This window comes from Pieris rapae, chromosome 15 (genome assembly GCF_905147795.1).
Source record: "Pieris rapae chromosome 15, ilPieRapa1.1, whole genome shotgun sequence".
NCBI lineage: Eukaryota > Metazoa > Arthropoda > Insecta > Lepidoptera > Pieridae > Pieris > Pieris rapae.
Window position 1 is genome coordinate 1,380,730 of NC_059523.1, and position 16,594 is coordinate 1,397,323.

A 16,594-nucleotide genomic window follows, 5' to 3' on the forward strand; every position below is an offset into this window, starting at 1 on the left:
GTGTCAATAAAAAATAGTATTAAATATTAAAAACAACTAATCTTCGACAAGGAAGTTAATATTTTCAACAAAATTTTAATTTTTTGTGCGACGCGACACCGCCTTGAACTATCTAGTGATAATTTATGTTTCCCGGTACCGGGTTTTTTATGAATACGTTTGTTGCCCAATATTTAAAGCACTAGAAAAAAATAAACAAACGGCCATAGACAAAACTATATTATTAAAGTTCATCACATACGCCTGCGTGTGACTCTAAACTAAAGTCAAAGTCAAAAATCATTTATTCAAGGTAACACAATGTATACTTATGAACGTCAAAAAAAGACATATACATTAAATGCTTCTAATTTTACATTTACTGCCAGTTGAAAACTGGTAACTGGATTAAGGGCGTAGAACGGAAGAGAATAACTGCCAATAAACTTTCCGCTAATCTTTTTAATCGAGTTTTTTTTGTTTTACACAACGTTTGTAAGGAGCTGCAACCATTTCACCATGTTATACATGACATCTTAAATAATAAATGATAATATATAAAAACAAAGATTTGTCACAGATTGTCAAAGATTGAGATTGTCCTCTATCAGCAGGAGGCATGGTGAAATAGGAGCACGCATTTACTTTATCGTGGTAACATTTCATCTCTTTGCGATTTTTTTTACAACAATTATATTTGATTTACTTCAACGCCAATTCAATTTAATTTCAATTCAATTCAATTTTAATTTTTACGTTGCCAGGCAATCTCAAAAATCTATTGGTGAAACAGTATAATGTATTTTAGTTTAATGCATTTATAGATAGACAATATTTACCTTAATTTAAGTTGTGTTGTGTACATATTATCAAATGAGAGAAAAGTTTTTGTTTGCATATTCACGATTATATTTAAAATTAATAAATAACTCTTTAATTAAAGATTAAAAGAGCCTGGTTGCTTAAGATATACTCCCACAAGGACCAGACTTTTAAAATTTGTTTTCATTTGCTATTTATTATTATTACTATATAGTTCACCTACATACATCGGTTACGAAAATTGTAATTACTATATATTTGTGTCTTAGCAATAAACGTTTGGTAAACTACTTCGAAGGAGCAATTAGGTATTGATTTATTATAACTTGGTATAATTAGTTTTTTTATGTAACAGTCTCATCTGATGTTACGTGATAAGGCCGTTCGTGAATACTCACATTGCCATAAGGCTCGTAAATGCGTTGCCGGCCTTACAAAAATTGGTACGCACTTTTCTTGAATGACCCTAATTGACGAAATTTAATGTGTACTTTTACATTACTAAATTATGAAATATACATAAATTATGTTAATTAAAACTGTAATGATAGGAAGCAGGATAAACATAATTGTAAATGAATTAAAGTTTTTACGATTATAATTGCAGTAAAACCTCGCTTTAGCCTCAATTATTAGAAATACTAGGTTTTCCGTCTCGATTTACTATTAATTATTAATTATTAAGTGACCATGCAAATCCTTGCATTTATCTGCTATCGTTCACGTCAAAGTATATCTAAGTATTGGTGTATGATAGCGATGATGATGCACTCGCATCTCTGGATACCTGTACAGCGTGCAGGGTCAGAGCAAAGAGTATTTTTCATGCACACATTTAGGTTCGTCACTCACACACACAAAATCACACAGTTATTTTTATATTTAACTACCATCGCTTTTAAACAAATTTTTTGTTTACGTAAGCACAATAGGGGGGGAGGGGGGGTTTTTAATTTTCTTAGTCGGTGATTACGTCAACAGTAATTTTTTACCTTTTTACGCATATTACCCACGCTTGGAAAAGAAATCCATTTTTGAGGATTCCTTCAAAAAATTAATACGTTTATGTACTATTTTTCAGAGCTTTGCTTTTGCTGACAAGAAGAAGGGGGGATAAATATAGTACATATAAGAATATACTCATTTAAGTTTTTTGTATCGTATATTTTGCCTTGTCTTTTTTTATAGAACAGGGGGCAAACGGGCAGGAGGCTCACCTGATGTTAAGTGATATGCCCATGAACACTCTCGATGCCAGGGGGCACGCGGGTGCGTTGCCGGCCTTTTAAGAAGTGGTACGCTCTTTTCTTGAAGGACCCGAATTGGGCCGGAAATACTTCAGTGGGCAGCAGTGTGCTGCCCACTGAAGTTTTCTTCTATAATAAAGATATGTATGTGTAGCTGTAGGATAACAGATAAACATATATTTAAATACTATATTTAGTCTGGCGTTACATTGCTCCGGCATTGAGAGTGTCACTTAAATCAGATGATCCTGTCCGGTTGTAAAAAGAAAATTAAGTCTCCACCTAACCTTAAATGTTCGGCCTATCAGGCATCGAAATGTCGATTTAAATAAACATATATTCTTATTATATTCGCATTACAATATTTGTTGCAATTAATTTTTTTATTAAGTCTATAATTATATGCAACGGAAAATGAACAATGCATTGTGTGATGTATGATGTTTTAAAACAAGTCAATTAAATGTGCAAACAAATGTATTAGTGTAAACAGCAAGTAGGTAAACTCAGCAATTTCATACCATGTAGATATATGCCACATTAGTGCTAACAATAATTAATAATAAATTTAAAAATAATGGTCACAGTCTGCATTTAATTGAATCACATAAGATAGAAGATTTAGGTGTGATTAAATTTATTCATTTAATCGTGATGGTGTTTTGTGTGTTTCACAATATTATCGTTATCCAGGACGTTGCGCCTGCTAAATGCTGTCTCCGACACTATCGACATATTTGTATGTTCGCAGAGAGAATTCACAGTAGCGATAGTGTTTATATTATGTGTTTAATTTTTATGTACTTTATAATATTGTATTAAATGTTTCTCGACATTGTACTATTGGCAAAATTTCTGAAATAAACAAATAGTACAACACACAAAATATATAGAATTTTTTTGACATCTGTAAAGTCATATTTTAAAGATGCCATGAATTCTATAGTAAATAATGTAATGATATTTATTTATTAGAAGTTTATAATATATTTATTTATCACAATTAATAATAAGTAACAAAATGAAATGTTTTATGGAAAACCTCTTAAGGTGGCGACTGACATAGAGTATTCGCTCGATGTCAGCACGTTACAAATCGAATATTCGGCATGTCAGTACATCAAACTGAGCAACTCCACTCATCTGTCGATTTTTGGCTAATCCCTTTGCATGTATACAAGTCAGTCGCCATCACCTCTACGTCCGCCATTTTCCTATCCGGCGAATCGCGAATGGTCAGGTATTGTGAGCATGCTCACTTCGAACAAATATTCATGCTAATATTTACATAGAGCGAAAATTCGATGTCGCCACCTTTAAAAAGCATTTCAAAATTTGTAGTTCTCAAATTATCTTTCCTCCGCCGTCATCGCAATTTCGTGTCTGGCATTCGAGCTTGCCTTGTCTTGCCTTTACCAGTATTTGTGTCCTGTCATCATTACTGTTGGCCACGTCTCCAGTAATTCCCATTTTCTTTGAAGGCAGAATTATAGTGCTTCTTTTTCGAAAAAAACTAGCTGATGTGGTCTCTGGCAGAATGACCAGCGCTGTGGTACATTCTGCTCCTCAGCATAATGCTGAGCCAGGGTCATTTACAGCCACAGCACACACACATAACATGCTTGAGACAAATCGAATGGGAAAAGAAGAAAAAAAATATGTCTTATTATATATTAAATTTTTTCTCTTTGAATATTGTTATTTTGTGTGTTTATATGTGTGTTTTTGTTTGTAATAAATGATATGTCTATGTCAATTTCAATAATTAAATATTATATCTAACTAGTTCTGGCTGCTGTAAATATGTTTGCGATCACAAATGACACCATAAAACATTTACGGCCCTGTCAATTGTAGGTATGTCATTAATTAGTCGCCATGTAGCTACGACTTGCTTTTGCTATTTTAATTGATTTTAAATCTAGTTATTTTACATGGAATGTTTAAAACAACAGTTAATAGTAATAAACAAACCATTGTTTATAGTAATTTATTTCCTATTAATAATAATAGGAATTAGCTATAATGATATGACTTATAATATAATGTGTAAAAGATAAATTTGCATCTATGTGTGGCGGAATATACGAAGTTTTCATTGAACCATAATACTTATGTATCTTTATAGGAAATATTAAGTATTATTATTAAAATTAGTTATTAATTAGGCTACCCTTAATGGCGTGAGTGGAAATTATCTTTAAATAAATGTATACCGACATAATGAGACAAATGTTAAAATTCACAATTGAGATTTAGTCGGATCGGTTGGGGGAACTTGGGTCTTTAGTTATTACAAAGGTTATTCGTTACAAAACACGTTTGAAAGAACAGAAATGAGGATTTTTATGTCACCCACCACGTTTACTGAAATGCTGGCTGCATTACGGGGAAAAATAATCTCAGATTGAAGTCGGGACTTTGTGCTAAATGTCTTGTATGTCATAAACGTATTCGATTTGACGCAACGCAGTCATATGTTCTGTGTCTCTTCCTCAGACCTAAAGATAAGCCTGGACTAGTGTAAGAAGTGACCGGCTCTTCTTCTCTTTATTTCTTCTTATCTATATGTCGTACTGATATCTGCCTTCGTACCTTGCCCACAGGTAATTTAAGAATATTATGTTTTTAGTACTAGATCTAGCGCTTATTTAGCTAAAACGCCTAGTATTATAATTAATACACTGCAGTTTTAATTGGTCACGGAAACTGCTGTAACACGGGAAACCAGTCATTAAAAGGGTATTTTATGTCAATGCAACGCTATAGTAAAATTTGTTTACTTTTTTTTATGTTACTTTTTTTTATGCAGGAGTCTCACTTGATGTGATACCCCCAGGAGCACCCACATATCCGGAAAATGCAAGTGCGTTCCTTTTGGAAATCAAGAATTGGAACGCTGTTTTTTGAAGGTCCCTACGTATTGCTCCGGAAATACTTCAGCGGGCAGCGGGTTCCACATAGTGGTGGTACGCAGAAACTGCCTTAAGAAACCCTCAGTTGTGGAACGACGGACTTCGAGATGATAATGGTATTATGTTCTCTGCCTGGACGTCTGATGATGAAACTCAGCTGCATGTATTACTCTAAGGGCCTGTTTCACAATGTATGGATAAAGTGCCAAATAGCTATGCAACACATAAATTATTCGAAAGATAAAAGTTCCAAATAAGATACTTCGCATTTCATGACGTATAGCGCTATCTGACAGTCGTGAAACGCAAAAATACTGTTTATCCTAGACATAAGTAACAAATAGCTTATTTGGAACTTATCCGGACATTGTGAAACAGGTCCTAAATGATATAATATTTATAGTGACTTTGTTTTCTTATGTGCATTGAATAAGAATTTTCTGGACCGCTAACTGCAGATATGGAATCAGATTGCGAGAAATAAAATTACGGGGAAGTACTAGATAAGTTGTTAATTCAGTGTCTTTATGGCAATTACGGAATTAAATGATCACGCATAAACATTAATTATAATACTACGTGCGGTTTTAATCGTAGACAAATACACTATATTTTTATAACAATATTAAATCTGTGACTTCGTCTATGAACTAAACATTATTCAAGAATTATTTATTACTTACCAATATTAATAGTTTGCACTAAAATAGCCATGTATACCCTCAGCTAACACGCACACATATACACATACGTATATATACCAATATTTATAAGTATTACATTTTACTATTGTAGGTCGTTCTTACATTCATCATCTTTGTTAATACATACATACAGTGCGAAAGAGGAGCACTTACGCCCTACTTACGCACTACTTTACGCCCTTGATTTGAGAACTGGCAGTAAATATAAAATTAGATTCATTTAATATTTCTTTTTTTTGACGTTCATAAGTGTACATTATGTTACCTATATGAATAAATAAAAGCTATTAAAAAATAAATAATAAAAGCTATTTAAATAAAAATAAGTAAAATTAAAGTACACATATGAGACATGCGGGGGTTGATGTGAGGTCTTAGAACAAACATCAAAACACTTCTGACGTATTAAGAAGAGACTTAGTAGTCTTGTTTCTGAATCTTACTATTATTCTCACAACGGTACTGGCGCCATTAATGTAACAAAGGTGTGTAGGTGGTGATAAAACTCTCACACTATATTTTTTATGTACGGAAGACACTGAGACTATAAGTCTGAAATTTGCCCGTCATCCCTGTCGGTCTGCCCTGTCTGTCTGACGGTACTGAAGCTGTAATATTGAAACATTGTATACAGACATACGTCGCCATTTATATGATTAATGTTATTTTTATAGTACTCACATTGTCTAATGCAAACCACAGACAGACCTCTGACCTGCAGTTGCCGTGTTCGGAAAAATACAGATTGTGTTAAGATTTACATTTTATGATATTGACATGCTAGGGTTTTTCTCATTATATTTGTCTGCTTCCTATAAAAGATAATTAGCACTTGACAATTATGTTGTGTAATTATTTCTGCACAAAGACATTATTCAACCTTATCCTAGCCTAACTATAGACTAATAAGGAATTAAAAGTATTCAATATTTAACATGAGTGTCCAATAGTTTAGTATATATTAAGTAGACACTGTTCTAGTGTATAATTGTTTCCTTTTATCACTGTTAGCCCTTAAGATTTATACAAATGGTTTTGTCCGTATCGATCTTCCTACTAGACCTCTAACAGGTGTCAAAAAGTTGGGTATGTGACACGTTTTGGTGGTGTTGATTATTTTAATAATTAAAGCAATTATAACAAAATCATTTATTCATGTAGGTAAAACAATATACACTTACGAACGTCAAAAAAGAAAAAAAAAAATAATTAATTTTATAATTAAATTTTAAGGTTAGTTATTACATATATTTTTATTTATTATGTTATTTGTTTTGAGTTTAATGATTGTTAAGCTGAGTATATGTGTCTCATTATATTATATTAAAAAGAAATATATATTGAATGCTTCCAATTTTACATTTACTGACAGTTCTCAAATCAAGGGCGTGCAACATAAGAGAAGAACTGGCAACGAACTCTCCGCCACTCTTTTTAATCGCCATTCTTTATTTTACCCAATGTAATCTTAAGTAATGAATAGGAATAAAATAAATTAAAAACAAATAATTGTCCTCTATCAGCAGAGGCATGGTGAAATAGGAGCACGCACTTACATTCCCGTGAGATCAACACCCATTATTAAAAAAAACGCAATCAGTTTCATTGCCCTAAGTAATACTCTTTCTTCTGTCTATCGAATTGTATTTAAAGGGATGAGTCATGAGTGTATAGATATATAATATGATTATTGCATTGTGGTAAGTACTAACTGGTCAACATATTTTAGGGTATTTTTAAGATGCCGTCTACTAAATCATTTCATAATCCTACAGCTACCTTAAATTATATATAACAAAAAAACAATTTGACCAATGATACCAGATATAAGTGATACCTAATTCGGTAACAACCTCTGTTGTGTGGTGTGTAAAGTAACCACAAGTGATGAAACCATCTGAACAAAGACATCTACTAATTCTTCCTAGACTATTGTCACCATAATTGATAAAGGTTAGGTTACATTACGCAAAGTGGACGTATATACGTGGCATATGTGTGTTAATTTTATTATAATATACTCCTTAATAAACCTTCTTAAAAATATTGTTTGATCTCCCTGGAATCTGACTGCTTGGCTGTAGAGCCAAATTAAAAATATATGCATTTGTTTGTTTGTTAAAAAGTTTCATTTCGTTTTTTGTATTAATTGCATTTTTTTACTCTTTACTTCATAAAAAAAATAATTTGTACTGTAATGTAGCCCTGAGGCCAAGGTTAAACTCCTTTGTGGTGTTTTCTACTTTATTTAAAATTTATTTCTTATAATAAATCATTAAAAAAACTACTGTATATATGTATGTTTATTTATTATTACAGATAACAGTCAGTAGTAGTAGTTAACAAAATAACATCACATAATGGAATGTACTGAAATGGCAAGTTACTAGCCATTATCTCAGTAACGTAATATTACCAACACTTTCTCAGAAAGTTCATAAAACTAGAAAGCTGATGGTCAATGTCATTACACGCCATGTTGCCGCTCAACTGAGAAAATAGATGTTTCCTAATATGCCTTTTTTTAGATGAGGGCCAAATGGAATTCATTCGAAAATCGTCCTGGGTCATACAATAATCATACAATACTTTCTATTCCGCCTTTAACACGGCACAGTTTATTATATTTTATCTGTGTCTCTCAAAAACCACGCTGCGATGAATAGAAGCTGACGAGTGGAAAATGGGTTCAATTGATTATGTTGATTGTATAAAATCTATATAATTAAAAATTAATTGCAAATTATGTTGCTAAGCCCAAACCTCTAAGACGGTTGGATCAATTAAATTACTATAGCATTTATTTATTCCTAGGAGTCTGAGAAAAACAAGAAAAAACAATTGAATTTTTTCGGAAAATCATTTTTTATGTATCACAGGACATATGTTTGTATTTAGTTACGGAAAAGGTAGGCTTGGTATGGTGCAACGCAAACGCACCACGCTTAAAACTTCGCCATACCTTTTTCAACTATAAAAAAATCTTGAAGTTAAACAAGTTAGCTATTTATTTATTTCAAAGAAATTTAAGTTGTTTCCTTTGTATCTTTAAATCGCTATATTTTACCGTTAAACTACAACTACAGCAAATTTAGATCATCATCATAGAATTTTGTTACGGTCAAAGTAGTTAAAACCTTTAAAAAAATAACCTTTGAATTCTTATAAGAATCACGATCACAAGTGACTACACGTGACCATGCCAAACCTAATGTTGATAATTTCAACCCTGACAGAAGGACACTATTTATTGAAAAAAAGTTTTCACAATCGTGTAGTATTTTTTAATTTAAAAGTACATATATTTCTAATCAATTTATTGGGAATTGTAGTTATAGTAATTGACTAGTCACTATTATCCTATACTTAACATATATTAAGAAATTGGTTAAGCGTAATTGTTGTCAAACCTAATGTTAAATAATTTTTTATTTACAATATTAATATTTGCACAATTTGTTGAAAGAAGGCTTCATAAATAATTTTTTCGTTGTATTATGACAGCAATATCATTGCTTAATACTGATATCCTTTAATGAAAACAAACGGCTATATAAAGAGAAAGTTCAAATAAAAAAATCTAACTGGGACATCATGAAGCGACTCCATTCTAGATCAAAACCGTTTCTTCAAATAGGTAACACAATGTACACTTATGAAAGTCAAAAAAGAAATATACATTGAATGCTTCTAATTTTACATTTACTGCCAGGTCTCAAATCAAGAACGTAGAACGGAATAGAAGATATGGAAATAAATAATTATGTTTGCCAAGTTAAAATATATTGTAATTAAAAATTAATAAATAAATCTCCATCCACAACATACATTTTAAATCGAGTTTTTTTAATATATTTGTCATTCACACTTTGGTAACAAGTGTTAATTACAATTTGACTCATCCAAATATTAGCTCATTGGAAAGGCCCTGTCGTCGTAAAATCTACTTCCCGATAATTATTGATCAATCATTGCTACCCTTGACCGTAATAACAGATCAGCTCATAAACGTATCAGTTAGGAAAACTGCTTTTAAGGTAAAACGTCTGAATAAGTACAAATTTATAAGTTAAATTTAAAGGCCGGCAACGCACTCGCGAGCCCTCTGGCATTGAGAGTGTCCATGGGCGGCGGTATCACTTAACATCAGGTGAGTCTCCTGCCCCTGTTTAATAAAAAAAATGTTAAAACTAGAATGAAAAGAGATGTTATTTCAATAGAAAAAATTGGGTGACTTTTAAAGTTTTAGATCTGGCCCTCAGATTTCTGTATCTGCTTCATGGTTATTTGTCTAATAGATCAGATGATAATCAGCCTGTGCCTGACGCATGCCATCGACTTTTTGGTCTAAGGCAAGCCAGTTTCCTCATGATGTTTTCTTTCACTGTTCGAGCGTATGTTAAATGCGCACATATAAAGTCCATTGGTGCGTAGCCGGGTATCGAACCTCAGGGATGATAGTCGCACGCTCTGCCCCTAGGCCAACACTGCATAATTAAAATATATAACAATTGATAAAAAAAAACTATCATTAATTTAGAATTAAGTGAGTGAATGAATTCACTCACTCACTCACACATTTACACTCCCACACTTACTCATGCACTCAGTAACGCTTGAAAAAAGATAAATAAAATAGGTTAAATAATTTAATTATTTTAAGTAATTAAGAATTAACTTTGTTTATGGAAGAGCTGGGAACCCCGACACAGGTATTTTTATATTTTATTATATTCACGAACGCTTTGGCATACCAAAACAAAGAGTTGCTAATATCCTTATTAAATTCTTGCACTGATCCTTGGCAAATCGTGAACTTTCCCAAACTAAATGGTATTTCAATTACAACAACAAAATAAATAATTATTTAATACATATATTATTTAATTAACATGGAATGCAAATGAATCGTCAGGTCTTTGGGCAGTGAAATTATCATCCTTTGAATTACTAGATTTCCATAATTATAATTGGAAAAAATATATCCTTAATATAAAAAATTAACATTGAAGCCACCAGTGTGAATCACTGTAATTCACGTCAGTATCGGGCAAGGATTATTGTGTTGATTTGTTGCGTTTGAGTAATCTTTCTAAGAACGGAAAAATCATACGACATATTTCATTCACAATGTCGTTTGTGGTCAGTTAGTGAATTGCGCGTTTCAAAGAATAGAAAAAACTTTTAATAAATAAATGTTCAACTATCATAATTCATCTATCACTAAATCTCTATAGATTTGTCTCGCTTTCCTGGTGTTAATTAATATTTAGAAAACTGAGAATTTAATGATTTAAATGTGTTTATTTTGGAGGCAAACCGGCATTGTTCACCTGATGTATTACGACCAATAGACATTAACAATAAGACAAGGCTCGCGCGTCGGCCACTTGAGGAACCAGTACGCTCATTTCTTGAAGCAGCTTTCACGTATAAAAAAAATTGTACGTACAGTAAAACTTCGTACGTATTTCGTGTTGTGTTCGTACTTTCACACGTAATTACTTTACTAACGATGAGTAAGTCACGGAAGATAGACGGATGCATTGTTATCTGAAGGTCACCATTAAAACGTTTTTTACGATCAGCTTAGATTTATTATACGCTTTCGAAATCTTTCTTGGTACAGGACATAAAAAAATAAAAATAAAATACGTTTATTTTGAAACATAAAATCATCAAGGTATCACTTATTCCACGTCATTAAATTTGAACCTGTAGGCATCCCTACTAAAGCAAAGAAGACAGAGGGTAGGCCGAGAGAAAAAGCCGGCGTAAAAAACTCTCGGTACTATTTTAAAAAAGCAAATCATCAAACAATACTTATTTTTAAACAAATATAGCAAAAAGTTCTTAAATGAGAAATAGCCTACTTAATCCAATATAATTTATTTTAAGTTGTAAATATATGTAAGTTATATAATACCTCCGACGACAACATAGTTGGCGAAATAGAATATATGTAATAGAAAATCTCTTTCTATGTTTACCCAGTGGCTCCATTGTGCAGTCTTTGCAGGTTCGCTTCTCGGATAAACCTACACCCATGGACTTTTTATGTGCGCATTTAATACTCGTAAACATCGTGAGGAAACCAGCTTTTACCCCAAAACACTTACTAGTCTATTAGAAAATAATCATCACGACACATATTTTTGACATCTCTAATACGTAATGTTACCATTCTCTTCTATCTATTTTCAATTTGGCTATTCAGTTTTATAATAAAAGCACACAGATGAACTTCGTGCGTATATTATATGTGTGTTTAAGATATTTAAATAAAAATTCTCTAATAAACATATAGGAACTCTCAAAAATGCATTAAAAATGCCTTTTAGTATATCGCGTTCATGGAAAAGGGGACAACAAAACTAAGAAAGTGATTAAAGTGAGATTGTCATTGTGTTTAAAACCTTTTAAGTGTAGAATTTTGTATAGAAGCCCTTAGAGAAATAAAAAAATTGGACATACTTTCGCACTTATTATTTAGAAACTCAATGTAGGTTACCAAATGTCATTACGTTTCACAGTTATTAACAAACCAATGACTTAACCGAAAAACTTAAACAACATTGTTCCTTTAAATGTATGTTCAACCATGAGGTCTGGCGTTCGAATCACGGTTCAACTTGTTATGAAATAAAAATGATCAAAGGAACTGCAACTGGATTATTATACTTAGGTAATTATCATAAATCCTTTAAATACTCAAAGATTATTCAAGCCTTATTTAAAATATTTGAATAAGGCGTGAACTTTGCAGTTGCCTTCTCTCTTCATCACACCGTAAACATAATTTGACAAGAGACGAGATTTTAATAATAATAATAATTCAAATTGCGTAAGTTTTGTTTCCATAGATTTAAGGACGGTAGGGGTACTAAATAGGCGTACTCGACAGACATTCGTTTGTGTGTGTTAGTAGATACTATTTAGCATTTAGTGTGTGTTAATAGTCACATATCTACGAGCCAAATCTGACCAGGAACCTGCAGAACATTAGAGTGGCAAAAATACAATTAAATTCAAACTTTATTTTGAGTTAGTTATTCATATAGGTAACAAAGTACACTTATAAACGTCAACAGAAAAGATAAAATAAATATGTTTATTTTGTAATGTAAGATACAGGTATCACTTATTCCACGTCATTAAATTTGTCACGAAATCCCTACTCATCGGCAAAGAAGACAGAAGGTGTCAAGACTGATCATTATAAATAAAAAAAAAAACAATGCTATGCACACGTGCGCAAGAGATCCGAGTGGCTGCTTTCCAAATTCCATTACAAAGAGTTGAGAGTCTCCTAGATCTTTAATTAATACGTAGACCTTTTTACACTATACTATATAGAACTAATCAAGTATAATAACTAATCAGTATACCTAAAGAAACTTGTAAAACAATACCGGCTTTGTGTAGGCAAAAAAGAGAAGAAAAAATTGACATAGACACAAAAAATCCTGTAAAAAGTGTGTATACAAAGAGGTCCTGACGTCAAAGAGTCAATCCATCAAGCTGATTCCAATAAAAAAAAAACATTTTGAATAAATTTGCGGTGTAAAAGCAATCATAATTTTTATGTCTACAATTTTAAAGTTACAAGAACTTAGCTATTGCTTTATTACTTTTTTCTTTTAGTAATTTGTCAGACATAAAAAACCAACTATTTTGCGCATAATATTAGTATTTAGATTAAACTTGATTTGATTTCGTGTTTTGTTTCGGTGGTTTAAATATACGCAATGAGCACTTACTCAAAAGGAAGGAAGATGGTGTGTGATTGATCAACTACTTTTCTCCATCTCGAAAGAGAGTCGCCAAGAGATCCAAGCTAGACTTAAATTAATATATCGTATGCTTTTAAGATATTTAAAGGAAAATAAAATGCTGTGTACGCTAGGCATCCTATCATTTCTAGGAGTTCAGTTCTTCTCGTCCGTTATACGCCCCTGATTTGAGAAATGGCAGTAAATGTAAAATTAGAAGCTTTTAATGACATTTCTTTTTTGACGTTCATAAATGTTCATAATGAATAAATGATTTTTTTTAATTTGAATAATCGTGTATTTCATATTTCTTTGCTACTAATGTATCTATGTGAAAATGGGCTATCTTTTATAAATAAATAAACAAAATGAAGTTTTTTTCGACTCAAATATTAACCAGTTCAAGTTGGTGAGCAATATCTTTCATAAATACTGAGAATTAATGTCGTAGTGGCAAACGCCTATCATTCAAAATAGTTAATCAAACGTTGGTGTAAGGTATAACGGACTTACAAACTAATAAGTCTTTAATTAATCAAATGACGCAGCAGTTTGATTTTTCTAAATGAGATTTTATTGCTATGTTTACATATTTTTCTTATATTCAAATTGCAGTTATATTGCCGCGGAACTTTGAGTGTTTTGGGTATATTTTTATTAGGTGTGATTTATTTATAAGAAAAACAAATCACATTGACGTCATGTTTACAATACTAATAATGTTATTTTTTAAATAACAATAAAAACCTTAATTCGGTAACCAAATACCATTTACATGATTTTTATAACTAGATAATATGTCAATAAATAAAATATGTTTTTAAAAGAAGTCCCTTTTCGCAAGCTTCCAAAGATACTGGAGCGTTCCCCGTTTAAAAAGCTAGACAATTCTTTGTCGGAGGTCGACTAACCTTTTGCTAAATCGTAAACTAAGTTCTCGTATGGCAACCAAATACATTTTTGACGTACGGTAGGTTTACTTACACCCAAACCCAACCTATAACCTATGTCAGTCTATTTTTACCATCTGAGTTAGACATCTCAAACCAAATATTGATAAAAGTGTGCCAATAACCAAATTCATGGATTGTAATAGCCATCTGTCGATACAAGCTATCCATGGTAGGTCGGATCGGTGAATGTGGATAGACCTTTGTATGAAAATAACAGTTCAACAGTGCCAATATCTTAAGATTTTAACGCACACCAGTTTTTAAAAATAATTATGAAGCTAAGCTAAGCTGTTTTAAATATAGATATGTATATTTTAATATTAAGTTTACGGTTTTATTTACTTTATTTGTTTTTTTTAAGTCTCGAAAATAGAATGACTGAGGCAGACAAACATATATAATAATATAATGTCAAATCTAGTTCGAGAACGGATGTTAGAAGTTATGGTCATATTTTTATTGCTAATATTTAACGGTATTCTCTATGGTTAAGGCTTCACTAAAATTAGGGTCTATGACCTCTCAAATGTAGGGTAATGGTACAATGCAGTTAGTTATACAGATTTCAAAATATTTTGTAATAATAACTTGTATTTATTATTTAAAGAGCAGTGTTAGCCTAGTGGCTTCAACGTGAACCATCCGTGAGGTCGTAGGTTCAATGCTCGACTGTGCACCAATATACTCAAAATCCAAAAATCATATATACCTTATAGCACGTAACATAATGTACACCTATGAATGTCAAAAAAGAAATATACATTCAATACTTTTTGTTTTACATTTAGTGTCATTTCTCAAATCAAGGGCAAATGTTAAATTAGTACATAGACAGAAAGTCTATGTTCTAATTTAACATTTGCTTGATGGAAACTATCATGAGGAACCGGCTTGCTTTAGACCCAAAAAGTTGACTGCGTGTCGAGCATGAACAGAAAAAAGTGTAGCACCAGTTTTTTTTATTTATTTGTCATTTTTCGTTTTCAATGTGTAAATAACAGGCAAAAATCAAACGAATTATAGGTCTCTAGGAAAAAGAGTGGCGGAGAGTTTATTGCCAGTTCTTCTCTTCCGTTCTACGCCCTTGTGAACCGGCAGTAAATGTAAAATTAGAAGCATTTAATATATATTTCTGTTTTGACGTTCATAAGTGTGCATTGTGTTACCTATATGAATAAATTATTTTAAATTTGAAGACCATAAGGTCTTTTAGAGATCTGGTGGTAGAATGACGTGCAAAAAAACGTATAATTATCGGCACGTATCTTGACGATATTTTGATAGAGCAAAGAGAAATTCGATGATGGACACGCGCTAACTGATAAAGTAGCAATGTTTTACTAAAATAATTTTAAAAAACACTTCTTTAAGACTATTGCAAACAAAAGTTCACATGATTCGTCTCTATAAGTGTTGGAATACGATGTATCTTTTGTTTGATGAAACATTACTATGGAATGAGTAGTGTTATTAAAATATTATTATGGTATTCACGAATTGAATCATATTGGCCCTTCGCCAAGGTTCAAGGTTTCATAAGGGTTTCCCATTTGTCATTTGGAGCTGCAGTCCATCATAAAAAGATTTCGAAATGCGCGTTTTAAATTATTATATATTTCATTTGTGATGTCTATAATTATTTAAATTTGCAAGTCTATAATTATTGTTAAATATCTAAAACTAACACAGTCTTGTCTTATTAAATGAGTAAGTTATATAAGATATTACATATAATAATAAACATTTATTGCCACTCAATTTTACAGAGCGTAACTAGGTGACATGAATAACTTGAAATCATCTAAAATTATGAAATTTTACAATTACAAACGTAGTGTAAACTTACATACTTGTGGTAATCCTTTACTTAGGGCCTGTTTCACAATGTATGGATAAAGTGCCAAATAGCTATGCAACACATAAATTATTCGAAAGATAAAAGTTCCAAATAAGATACTTCGCATTTCATGACGTATAGCGTGACTGTCTGACAGTCGTGAAACGCAAAAATACTATTTATCATACCAATAAGTAACAAATAGCTTATTTGGAACTTATCTGGACATTGTGAAACAGGCCCTAAATGTAATAAGTCACCAGCGAATTAAAAAGTAATGAAATCATATACATTTTAAAACCGACCGTTGTTCTACCATTGGTCATAAAAAATAAATTCACGACATAAAAAATGTCTATAAATTA

General features: G+C 31.7%; 1 protein-coding gene across 1 annotated transcript in view; it reads right to left on the reverse strand.

Moving 5' to 3' along the window:
* Positions 1–16,594, reverse strand: part of LOC111000287 (scavenger receptor class B member 1) — a 74,195-nt gene that overhangs the window by 16,311 nt on the left and 41,290 nt on the right. The window lies entirely within an intron of this gene.